Source organism: Myotis nattereri, assembly GCF_964212035.1.
Source record: "Myotis nattereri genome assembly, chromosome: X".
Taxonomy (NCBI): Eukaryota; Metazoa; Chordata; class Mammalia; order Chiroptera; family Vespertilionidae; genus Myotis; species Myotis nattereri.
Window position 1 is genome coordinate 131,844,097 of NC_138078.1, and position 13,728 is coordinate 131,857,824.

A 13,728-nucleotide genomic window follows, 5' to 3' on the forward strand; every position below is an offset into this window, starting at 1 on the left:
TGCAACTAGATTGAGGAAGGGCTACAGTCAAAGCAAAGACCTGCCTGGAGAATAATGGAAGAAAACCCTAGCAAAAGCTCACTAACACCTCAAATTCTTATTGGCATTTGAAAGACAGGGGGACAGCTGCTGCAGGATAAACCTTAAACCTATATACCTATAAGTACTTCACAATGTGTGCATGGGCTGCTGTTGTGAGAAGCAAGCCACGAAGCTCACTTATATCTTGAAATCTGTGTGAGGGGTGCCGTAACTAAAGCTGACGATGCTTTCATACCTTGCCCATGAACAGGATAGTGTTGCAAGAATAGAAAGGAGTAATAAAACACACACACACACACACACACACACACACACACAGCAAATTAAATGAAAAGGAAACTGCCATTATCTCCATTTCCCACCCCAATATCTCATTTTATTTCCTATGGAGGGGATGAGAAGAATGTGCAGTATAAAGAGCAGTAATGATTGTGGAATATATTGCCATTGACTCAAACAACGTGGGAGGTTTAGGGTCGCTGATCCCTGTGCAGTTGAAAATCCACATATAACTTTTGACTCCCTCAAAACTTAACTATTCATATCCTAGTGTTGTCCAGAAGCCTTACAAAGAGCATAAACAGATGATTAACACATATTTTGTATGTTGTATATGCTATATACTGTATTCTTAAAGTATGCTACAGAAAATAAAATGTTATTAAGAAAATCGTAGGAAGAGAAGATTCATTTAGAGTATCTTTTAAAAAAATTCATATATAAGTGGACCCACACAGTTCAAACCTGTACAATTCAAGTGTCAACTATAGCTTTATATATCTGTATAACAAATTTAGGGGTGTAAAATAACACCAACTTATCAACTCACCATTACCATGGGCCATGAGTCCAAAACATATTGGCTGGTTTCCTTGTACTGGGCTTCATAAGTCTGAAATACCAGTACAGTGTTAGCCAGGTATATTCTCCTCTGGAGACTTGACTGAGGAAATGTTTGTTTTCACATTCCATTAGGTTATTGACAAAATCCATTGCCAGTAGTTGTGACACTGATGTCCCAGTTTACTTTGCTGACTGTATATTGGACACTACCCTTGGCACCTAGGACACTCAGGTTCTTGTTACATGGCCCTCTTCATAGGACCTCTCACACATCAAATATTTCTTGCCTGGAAGAACCCAGACCATTTTTTTTTCTCTTAAGGCATTTATTTATTAAAACATTCTCTGCCAAGATTTCACATTAGTTTAAAATTAAAATCAGTCTTTACATTTTGCTACTGAGGTATCCACCTCAGCGTATCTCATAACAGCACCTTCTCCAGCAATCAGTGTTACCATGATCCATATGGTGAGCCCATAGTCAGCCCCTTTGTTCCCTAAGTGAACCAACTAGATGTTAATACTTCAAAACCTCCTAACTCAAACTTATTGAAAAAAGAGTGAAACTTCTGCAAAGTGCACTTTAAGAAGAGGTACTTTTTGCTGATGAAAAGAAACCAGTGAGTCCTCTAAAAATAATAAAAGGGATTATTTTACAGGTAAGCACATGATTTGGAGTGAAGAATTTGGATGTTGCTCTGCTGGCCCAAGCTGTTAATACTCTTCTTGTTCCTCCTGTGGGCCCCCTTCATCAAGTATCACAAAGCCTTCATCTGTGGCATAGAGAATGTCCACAATCCTCTGCAATACAGGGTTGTTTTCCCCCTCGTTCTCCTGGCAAATCAATTTAAAGGCCCTTAGCTTTCCAAAGTAGAAATCTCTTTCTTTCTCCAAATCTTTGAGGGTAAGTTTCAATACTTTGATCTGCTACATCAGTTCAGCTGCTTCGTGGTCCCCATTGCCCACACCAGGATTCTTTGGCACCACACAGGGGCCAGCCTTAGGGGTTTTGCAGTAGCTCTGTGTGTCGCAATGGGCCTCTGTGGAGCTGCACTGCTATTGCTGAGAGGTTTCTTCTGTTTGTTCATAGCTGGAGCAACAAGGGAGGGAGCCACTGCAGTTTCTTGACCTTGTCTGGCAGCTACAGGGTCAGAGTCTTTTCCATCATAGTTTGCATCAAAAAACTTCTTGAACCACTGAACGAATTCAAAATTGTCCTGAAACTTTCCTTTTACTAATCTATCCACAGGAATAATTATTTTAACACCCATCCTCTTAAAACCTGCTTGTAGTATTTTGAGGTTCTGGATGTATTCATGTTCTAGCTTTGCTTGAAATTGCACTTCCTTCAAGGCAATGGAGCCAGGGACTAGCATGTCCTTAAACTGACAACAGGCAGCCCCTGAGCACATCTGTTCGACCTTTGTCAGATTCAACTGCAGGGACTCATTGATCCAGGCCAGCATGTCATGTCAACTTACGTTATAACTGGTGAGTAGGTTGAAAATACGCTCACTGCCATCTTTGGCTCTGTGCAGAACCATGTCCACTGCCATGCCCGGCTCTGGTTCGGTCTTCCTCTCTTTCAAACCATCCCACTCTGCCCGCCCAAGCGATGACCTCACATGCCCCTCTGTTAACGCACCCACGTAAAGCACCCAGACCATTTTTAAGGATTCTTGTGATTAGATAAGATCCACCTTGATAATAACCCTATTTTAAATGATTTAGGATTTAAACTACCTCTGTCAAATCCCATTACAGCAGCATCTGTCTGATTAAATAAGTGGGAGAAGGTATGTTTACAACAGGAATGAGAATCTTGGGGGAAATCTCATACTTTTTCCCATGACATTGAAGTAAGTGAAACCATGATCACCTCCTGCTAATGAGAACAGAGGCTCAAATTAAGGCACCACTCATTAGTGGTTGAGCACTCCTCATTTCATATTAATTATATATTCTCAATATAGGCAATATTACCCTCAAAGGGGTGAAAATTGATTTGGATACAGGGGAGAAATCTTAGATATTACAATGGTTTGGGTCCTCCAAAGCTCTACCTTGCCGGGGTCCTACCCCAGTGGGTCCAGGGGTCCCCAAAGTGTGGACGGAGTCGGCGAAGAAGGAATGACACAGAGACAGCGTTCAGTTGATCAGCAGCCTAGCCAGGATCTCCAGCCAAGTTCTGGTCTGGATCTCCAGCGAAGTTCTGTTTAGGATCTCCAGCCAGGTTCTGTGTCCATGTTCTCTTGCTAGGTTCTCCAGCCAGGTTCTCCAGGTTCTCCAGCCAGGTTCTGTAGCCATGTTCCCTTGCTAGGTTCTCCAGCCAGGTTCTGTCCAGGTTCTCCAGCCAGGTTCAGTCACCAGGTTCTAGTCAGGTTCTCTTGCCAATTTCTGTAGTCAGGTTCAGTCCAGGATCTTTTGCCATGTTCTCTCCAGCGAAGTTCTTCTGTCTCTAGAGAACGTTCTGTGTAGGTTCTGTGCCTAGGTTCTGTCTCTCTCTCTGTGTCTTGCTGTCTTGTTACATCTGTATTTATACCAGTTGATTCAATCCTATCAATCTCTATTACAAAGGTTAGGGCGTTTCTTATCTCCATTCCAAGGAGTAAAGATTATGTAGCTTAAGCATGATTGTTTGTAGTTAAAGTGATTAATTACCCACCTGGCACTTAGTTAAGAGGTTTTATTCCCTCCCTAACTTCAGGGGAAAATCCCTACCTGGGGAAACAACCTTTCTCAGAGACCTTGGTTAAAACACATAGTGCCAAGAAGGTGAGCAAACATATTAAGAACAGTATGCCATATATGCCAGGTCCCTTGAAACAGCAAGCATGGACCGGCTCCCGGCAAATTCCCCCTTTTTTATTTTTTAAAAGCCAGGGATTAAAAAGAAAAACCTGAAATGCTCTCTTGTATCCATTTTAAGAGTAGGATTGGCGCTTTCCACTATTACCTGAGTCCTGATCTATCACCCCAGGGAGAGCTTGCCAATCCTGTACTTTCCCGGGGTGGAAAGGCTGCAGTGGGGTTAAGGATAAGGCTCCTTGGGCCTACATCCTCCCATGCCTTTACATTTACCTTTCCTTCCTCAGAAAAGCATGGACATACTTCTTGTATAAAACGTTCTGTCTGACTAGGAGTAACCTTAATTCCTCTGCTAGCAAGCATATGTGTTAAAAGATCAATACAGAGTCTTATTTCTTTAGACTCAGTATGGCACATCTTCTGAATCTAAGAATCAATACAGAGTCTTCTTTCTTTGGACTCAGTATGGCACATCTTCTCAATCTAAGAATCAATAGAGTCTTCTTTCTTTGGACTCAGTATAGCACATCTTCTCAATCTGAGTTCTGTACTATCCACCTTCTTACCCTACTTATCCTCTGTAGGGGGGTCTGCAGTACCCTGGTGGAGTCCTATCCGTCCCGAGTGTGGGGTTCTCAATGGGGGGGGGGGGCTTACCTAGGGGAATCCTGTTCCAGGAGTTCCCAAAGGTGTGGACGGAGTCGGCGAAGACTATCCACCCTCTTCCTACGGTGGAGTTCGATCCGTCCCGACTGTGGGGCAAAGATTATCCACCCTCTTCCTACGGTGGAGTCCTATCCGTCCCGAGTGCGGGGCGCTTACCTAGGGGTCCCTGTTCGGGCGCCAGATTCTAGTCAGGTTCTCTTGCCAATTTCTGTAGTCAGGTTCAGTCCAGGATCTTTTGCCATGTTCTCTCCAGTGAAGTTCTTCTGTCTCTAGATAACGTTCTGTGCCAATTTCTGTCTCTCTCTCTCTCTCCTAAGTTCTGTCATGGACCGGCTCCCGGCACTACCTGACAAAATTTAATTCATTGGTATTTAATTTTTCTCATTAGGGAGAAATTAAATTAATTGGAATTTATTTTAATTCATTCATTGAATTTAATTAATGAACTGATTAATTTATATGGAATGTAAATTTAATTTTTTTTCTCCTTTGCAGTCCAGTATAAGAGAAAGGTTGAGTTACTCATCTTTTAAGGATTTCCCTGCATCTGCATTTTACACAAATTTCTATTCTCATTTCTGGAACTGTCATAGTAGTCTCTGTAGCTTTTCTTCCTTTACAGTGAGAGAAAATTTACTTGCTGCCACCAGTAAAAAGTGCATGATAACTTAAAAATACTTAAATATTGGTCAATTATCTTTATCATCACCCAAAACTTTTAATTACATCCTCAATAGGGGTCTGATATAACTTTCAGATATATTAGATACATATTGGCTGCAAGTTGTCCAATAAACATAACGTCACTAATCATTAGATAAATGCAAATTAAAACCACAATGAGATATCACTCACACCTGTCAGAAAGGCTATTGTCAATAAATCAGCAAACAAGTGTTGCTGAGAATGTGGAGGAAAGGGAACCCTGGTACACTGCTGGTGGGAATGCAGATTGATGCAGTCACTGTGGAAAGCGGTATGAAGTTACCTTAAATTAAAAATGGAACTGCATTATGCCCAGAGATTCCACTTCTGGGAATATATCTGAAGAAATCTGAAACACTAATTCAAAAGAATATATGCACTCTATGTGTTCATTGCAGCATTATTTACAATAGCCAATATTTGGAAGCAATCCAAATGTCCATCAGTAGATGAGTGGATAAAAAACTGTGGTACATTTACTTGGTGGAATACTACTCAGCCATAAAAAAGAAGGAAATCTTACACTTGCAACATCATGGATGAATCTAAGTGTATTGTGCTAAATAAAATAAGTTATTCAGAGAAAACAAGTACCATATGGTTTTACTTATGTGTGGAATCTAATTAACAAAATAAACTAATAATGTGGAGACAGGTTCATGGATACAGAGAACAGACTGACAGCTGTCAGATGGAAGGGTGTTGGGGTCTGGGTGGGAAGGGTGCTCATCTACTGATGGACACTTGGGCTGTTTCCATATCTTACCTATTGTAAATAGCACTGCTATAAACATATGGGGTGCATATATTCTTTTTGATTGGTGTTTTGAGTTTCTTAGAATATATTCTTAGAAGTGGGGTCACTGGTTCAAATGGGAGATCCTTTTTTTTTTTATAATTTTTGAGGAAATGCTATACTCTTTTCCACAGTGGCTACACCAGTCTACATTCCCACCAGTAGTGCATGAGGATTCCTTTTTCTCCACATCCTCACCAAAACTTGTCATTTGTTGATGATGGCCATTTTGACAGGTGTGAGGTGATACCCCATTGTCTTTTTAAAAAATGGGCAAAGGACTTATATAGACATTTCTCCAAAGTGGACATACAGAAGGCCAAGAGACATATGAAAAAATGCTCAAAGTCATTGACTTCATATATTTTAATCTGGTGCCAGTTCTTGGTTTTATATGTATCTACCAATATTCATTCCTTTATCTTTGAGAGTAATTATAATTATAATGAAATTATATACATATATATAATTTCATTATAATTATAATTATATATACACACACACACATTGAATAATTATAAAGGCAGAATTTATTAAAATACATTTCATTTTTCAAATTGAATTATCAGCTGTTAAAGGGTGTATAAATTTTGGGGGACGTGGGTCCTTAAAAGTTCAAGAAAAATCACAGCATTACTGGGATTGTGAATGTAGTGCTTTTTATTTTTTCTATTCTATTATTCTTTGATTCCATTCTAATGGATTTTTATTTTTAATTAGAGTTTGCATTAAATATTATTCTGTACTAGAGACTTGGTGCATGAAAATTCATACACTGGAGAGGGGAGTCCCTCAGCCCAGCCTGCCCCTTCTCACAGTCTGGGAGGCCTCAAGGGCGGGAGGCGACCCACCGATCAGGTAAAGGCAATGCCCCCATCACAACTCTGCTGCTGCTACTGCCAGCAGTGCAAGCCTCAGCTGGCCCTGGTTACCTGAGCCTCGAGCTGGCCCTGTGTGGCTGGGCAGCGATCATCTGAGGCTTGCCAGCACCTTGGGCCAGCCCTGGGCAGCTGGGCAGCTGCCATCTGAGGCTTGTCTGTGCCTCAGCTGGCCCTGTTTGCCTGAGCCTCAGTCAGTGGGATGTGCAGGTGGACCTGAGACCCCCTGTGGGGCTGAAGGGACTGGGCACCACCATCTTATGAGGGTGTGACAGTCAATTAGCATATTCCCTCTTTATTATATAGGATTAGTTTCAGATGTACAGTAAAGTGGTTAGAAAATCATGTACTTTACAGAGTGGTTCCCCTGTAGCTTTAAGTACCTATTCTACTGGATTTTATGCCACATTTTTGTCCTTTATGGAAAAGGCTATAATTGTTAAATCACAATTTCACCCCTTGGGTGACCTATTACTTTTGAAGTCTTAGTTTTTACATCTGAAAAATGGGATAATGATAATATTACTTGCATTTAAGAGGGCTTTTATAAATATTTAATAAGATGATATACATAAAGTACTGGTCATAATGCCTAGCATGTAGAAAATATCCAATAAATGTTAACTGTTGCTACTGCTGGTAGTAGTAGTAATAGTAGTAGTGGTTGTAGTAGTAGTAGTACTAGACCATTGTAAGCTGTGCACCTCTTCTTCCCTGTATGGGCTATGTATAGTTATGTGTATTCAGATATAGAAAGGTAGGCAATGAAAACTTCCTTATAACCTGTTCATTGATAGGGTATGTAGAAGGCAGAAGATAATCATATTTTAATTGTTCCATAACAGGTCAAAGGCACATTTTCTCTTATTTTTCCTTACAATGACTCAATAGGACCAAATTTACTAAAAATGTAATGTGGAAAAAGGAGAAACTAAGATGGCGGCATAAACACCGGGAAATAGTTGCCTCCCACAACAATTGAAAATTATCCCAAAGGACGGAGCAAACATCGTCCAGAACAACAGGAAGGCTGGCTGAGTGTAATTTCTACAACTAGAAGAAAAGAAAAGCACGCTGAGAGGCAGAGGAGCTGCGGAGGCTGAGTGCAGAGGTACGGCGGCGGCTCGCGCGCACGGAAAGGGGGTGGCACCTGAGGACGCGGCTGTCTTTTTGAATCACAAGCTCCCGACTGCTCTGAACTCCGGTTCTGGGAAGTCTCTTGGGACCCAGGACTCATACGGGGAGAGGCTGCTCTGTCAGGCGGCAGCAGGCGAACTTGAGGGCGGATTTCCCTCAGAGGTGCTTGCAGCCATTACCGGGACACTGAGACGCGCGACTCTGGGCGCAGAGAATCAGCCATAGCTTCTTTCTCCGCCCTTTTGACTCCCTGAGACCCTGCCCCACCCAGGCTGCAGCAGAGGCTTTTGCATGTGAATGTACCTAACTACAGCCCAGCCAAGCAGACCCGGAACTTCCAAGAGAAGGCCCAAGGCCCCGCAGCGGCTTGCATTGCTTCACAGCTGAGCCTCTTCGCAGCTCCGGCTGTGTGGCCTCAGGCAGGGGCTGAATTAGCACCTCCTTAGATCCAGGAGCCACTGTACCCAGTGGTCAGAGGGGGACCATTCTCCCACTTCAGACACAGCTGCTTCCCACAGCCAATTGGCCTGGAGGTCAATTCCTCCCAGTGATCCTACAACAACCAAGGCACCAAGAGTGCACCAAGAGTGTCCACCCCAGGTAACTGGGGAGGCTGAGCCACTGGGCCCTACAGGACACCTGGCGCGCAGGGCCACTCTCTCAACACAGGGAAGCAGCCAAAATGCGGAGACAAAGAAACAGGTCACAATTGGCAGAAATGGAGGAGGGCAGACGACTGGATATAGAGTTCAAGGCCACGTTTATAAGGCTTGTCAAGAATTTTATGGAAACCGCCGATAAATTTAATGAATCCCTCAAGGAGTATAGTGAGACCATGGAGGACATGAAAAAGGACCAACTAGAAATTAAGCATACACTGACTGAAATAAAGAATAATTTACAGAGATCCAACAGCAGACAAGAGGATCCCAAGAATCAAGTCAAAGATTTGAAATACAAAGAAACAAAAAATACCCAACCGAAAAAGAAAAAAGAGATTCAAAAAATATGAAGATAGTGTAAGGAACCTCTGGGACAACTTCAAGCATACCAACATCAGAATTATAGGGGTACCAGAAGGAGAGAGAGGGCAAGATATTGAAAACCTTTTTGAAGAAATAATGACAGAAAACTTCCCCCACCTGGTGAAAGAAATGGACTTACAAGTCCAGGAAGCGCAGAGAACCCCAAACAAAAGGAATCCAAAGAGGACCACACCAAGACACATCATAATTAAAATGCCAAGAGCAAAAGATAAAGAGAGAATCTTAAAAGCAGCAAGAGAAAGACAGTCAGTTACCTACAAGGGAGTACCCATCCGACTGTCAGCTGATTTCTCAACAGAAACCATGCAGGCCAGAAGAGAGTGGCAAGAAATATTCAAAGAGATGAATAGGAAGAACCTGCAACCAAGATTACTTTATCCAGCAAAGCTATCATTCAGAATGGAAGGTCAGATAAAGAGCTTCACGGATAAGAAAAAGCTAAAGGAGTTCATAACCACCAAACCAGCATTATATGAAATGCTGAAAGGTATTCTTTAAGAAGAGGAAGAAGAAAAAGGAACTCTTACCATTTGCCACAGCATGGATGGAACTGGAGAGAGGATAAATACCACAAGATCTCACTTATTTGTGGAATATAATGAACAACATAAACTGATGAACAAGGACTGATCCAGAGACGGAGAGGCTTTGATTGGACTGTCGGGCCTTTGGAGGGAAGGTAGGGGAGGGTGGGGGCAAGGGGGAAGGATCAACCAAAGGACTTATATGCAAACATATAGGCCTAACCAATGGACACGGACAACGGGGGGGTGAGGGGATGAGTGGGGGGGGGCGGGGTAGAGGGTACACATATGTAATATCTTAATCAATTAAAAAAAATAAAAAAAATGTAATGTGATAAGAGAACACCAGCTTCTCCTACTAATTTATTTTCACTTCATATTTCACCTGGAAGGTTGAAGCTAAAATTACTTTGTGGATGTAGTGTCTGAGCAAACCAAATATTAAGTGAGCACAATACATGGCCCTCTGCCAGATTTCCAGGGTATATATCAAATAGGAAGAAATGCACCTCCCTTCTGTAGCCAATGAAAAATTATTTTTAATAGGATGAAGGTGAGAAATTCTCAAAACTACTGCTATGTCCAAGTTTTTGATGCTGACAGCCTTGAATTAATATAGTAAGAAACAGAATATGAATAGCTTTATTGAGTACATCCTATTAAACTAAATATCTACATAGAACAAATCCATTTCTTTCTGTCTTTTTTCAGGTAATAACATGTTAGGTATGTGTGAAATCTAGTGTAGATTCCAGGTGATGTCTGATCCTTGGGTGCAAGCCCTATGTAGGAGGGAAGGGACAGAAGATGGCAACACACTGTTTTGAGGTCATATGAGGAAAGAGTTGTTATTGGACAGTCAGGGTGTGAGTGAGTGGTAGGAAAGGGGGAAGGATGTGAAGGCACAGAAGGAAAAGTAGATGAGAAGCCCAACAGAGCTATCGTTTTCTATTCCAGAGTAGGTAAATATGAGGGGGAAATGTCAGTTAAAGCACTTCCTACAGAAATACAATAATGTTTTAGCAAATCTGTGTGCTTACCCACTCCAATGAGAAGCAAATTGGGCTGGGGGCAGACAGAATGCTGACCAGACAAAATATAGGTACTGCTGAAGGGGTTCTGATGGGCCAGCAATTTTGCTTTTCTGATATTCTTCATTCTAGGAAAGGTCAACTGAAGTCTAGGCCCTGCTTTGGACTTAGAGGGTTTTAGATAAGATAGAGGTACATGTATCCCAGCAAGAGCATTGAAATATTTTTTTAAAGAAAAGCAATCCTGTCTGTATCTTAGCACCATGTAAGACTTCAAAAACATATTTGCTTTCCAGAATTGCTCCACTGAAAATTAACTCAACCAGTTTATAAGAAGATAAACCTTATTCCAAGAGAGGTCTATATCCATTAGTTTATAAATACTGTATATATGTGAATTAATGAAGGGAGGAAAAAAGCATCTCTTTTGGTGTTATATTTCTTTCAGTGGTTTTCCATGCATTAATTAAATATACTTTTAACATTTTTTACTCAGTTGAAAAATTACATATATAAATCCTGAGTTTAGAATTGCACAAACATGTATAGCTACTGGTTTAAGCTTATAAAAACACAAAACAAAACAAGATACAACCTGGCAGGCAGCCATGGTTAAACTTATTATAACTGAATTTGAGAGGGATGGAGGTAGGAATCCATTTCACACAGAAAAAATAATTTTACTCTAGTTATATAGAAGGGTTTCCATAATAATATAAATTATTTTCCATGTCATACAGAAAGGGCACATTATTCTTAATCTCATACAACAGGAAGGGAACTTGATACATTTTTTGAGAGCACATTACTTTAATGTAGGTATTTACTATTCATAAGAAATTATAGCCCTCTCATTATTTAGTAATAATTTTGGAGGCTCTTTGTTGTTTTGGATTCTGGGACATCTCCAAATATATTTGTATTAATTGACTTTTTGTTAATTTCTGTGACAATTGGGAAACAGCCAGTCCTATCATAAAAAGCCTACTGGCCAGGTTGAATTTTGGAAGGAGAAAAAAAAGGAGGGTTTGCCTAAGTTTCTAGGTGGATAAAAGTGGGAACATCAAGTTTCTGGATTAGAACTTGTTACTAGGTTACATTTCATATTCATTCATCTTGGCTGAAGCACCAACATCCAGTTTTCTTTTCAATGAGATTTGCTGAAGCAATCCAACTTCTTATCCCTGTCTATTATGATGAAAGGTATATGACCTAAATTCCCTAAACATATCTGAATAAAGAGAGCCAATGTTTGCTTTTGTGTGGGGTGGGGTAGAAAAGGAGGTGTCAGGGAGAAAAGACTGACTGAAAAAAAAATATCCAAGATGATCATGGACAAATTCTCCTGCATTTATTCTAGACCTCTTCAAAATAAGGTAACCAACTTTTTCAAAATTCTAGCAGGTATTGTCCAGTCACACAAAGAAAAGATGCAGTATAATCACTTTCAAGCCCTTACGGAAAAGGGGGTTGAGGTTAGAGGTTGGAAATTTCCCCAAAATAAATTTGCATCCCAAATAACAAAGGCAAATACACATGGCAAACCTGAAGCTTGTTAAGCTACCAAAAATTATTAGGTTCAATTGTGTAATCTCACCTAAGTACTTCCTTACTGACAGAAGTTTTGCATCATTGATCTCAGGAAACTAAATGTCAGTAGCTCCCACTGTTTCCTTCCTGAGAAGTTCATTTCTTGATTGTGTAATTTCTCTTGCCTTAACTATTTTCTACATTCTCTCCTCTAGTCTAGGTCTTAGTTTCCACATCAAGTTCAACCTTATTCCCCTGTTTGCCAATAAATTCCCAGAAGCTGGTTTATAGTGAATGGTCAGCACTCCAGCATCCCTAAACTCATCGCTTTGCCACTGGTTTGGCACTTAGTCTGTGTCATTGTCTGGTGTTTTCCTTTCATATGAATGCTGTTCCTTTTGTATGAAACAGTCAGTCATTGCCAGTAAGTAGCACAATAGCATGTTTCAGTTTCCCACATATGCCAGGCTTTTTCTGAACTCTCAGCCTTTGATTATACTGTTACTACTCTCTGGAATATACTTGCCTATAATTTTCTACCTTAAAAATTTCTTCTCATCCTTCAGGTCATAGTTCAGCTGTCACCTTCTATGGGAAGCCTTGCCTGACCCAAACCTAATCCCATAAGGCAATGGTTCTCAACCTTGGCTGCACATTAGAATCACCTGAAAATCTTTTTAAAATCCTGATTTCTGGGCCTCATCCTCTGGAAATTCTGTTTCTTTGTTATGGGGTGGGGCCACAACATTAGTTACAAAGAAACAATTTTCGGAGGATGAGGCCCAGAAATCAGGATTTTAAAAAAATTCCCAGGTGATTCTAATGTGCAGCCAAGGGTGAGAACCACTGCCATAAGGGCTCTTATCTGTTTTTTTTTTTTCCTGGCACTCTGCATGTGCCTCCATCTTAGTATCTACCACAGTGTAATACACTTGCATGTTTAAGAAACTCTGTCTCCGCCCAGAAGGCATGGCTCAGTAATTGAGCATTGACCTATGAACCAGGATGTCATGGTTTCATTCCTGGTCAGAGTACATACCGGGTTGTGGGCTCTATGCCCAGTAGGGAATGTGCAGGAGGCAGCCAATCAATGATTCTCTCTCATCATTGATGTTTCCATTTCTCTCTCTCCCTCTCCTTTCCTCTCTGAAATCAATAAAAAAATATGTTTAAAAAAAGAGTAAATGATGTTCAGGGAGCCTGAATAGTACCTGAGGGACATATTGGGGTGACATTGGTTTGCAAAACCATACAGATTTCGAATATACTATTCAACAAAACATCTGCACACTGGGTCATGTGCCCATCACTCCAAGCAAAGACTCTTTCTGTTCCTATTTCCCTCCCTTTGCCCACCTCCACCTACCCACCACCCCACTTTCCCTCTGGCTGTCACTACACTGTTATTTGTGTCTATGTTTTATATATATATATATATATATATATATATATATATATATATATATATATAATTTTTTTTTCTTAATCCCTTAAATTTATTTCATCCACCACCCTCCCAACTTCCCTTTCCTCTAACAGCTGTCAGTCTGTTCCATGTATCCATGCCTCTGTTTCTATTTTGTTCATTAAATAATATTAAATAATATCCAAAATTGTGGTTTCAATAGAAGCTGAGGGTTATAGCTATCAACACAAGAGATTCTAAGTTGAAAAATAAAACAACTCAAATTATAATTCTGAAAACAATTCATTGAACTATAT

General features: G+C 40.6%; 1 pseudogene across 1 annotated transcript; it reads right to left on the reverse strand.

Annotated features, from left to right (window-relative positions):
• Nucleotides 1–1,599: 1,599 nt before the first annotated feature.
• LOC308536304 (microtubule-associated protein RP/EB family member 1-like) lies at nt 1,600–2,407 on the reverse strand (annotated as a pseudogene). The gene has a single exon. The product of its transcript is annotated as a microtubule-associated protein RP/EB family member 1-like (transcript).
• Nucleotides 2,408–13,728: the final 11,321 nt, after the last annotated feature.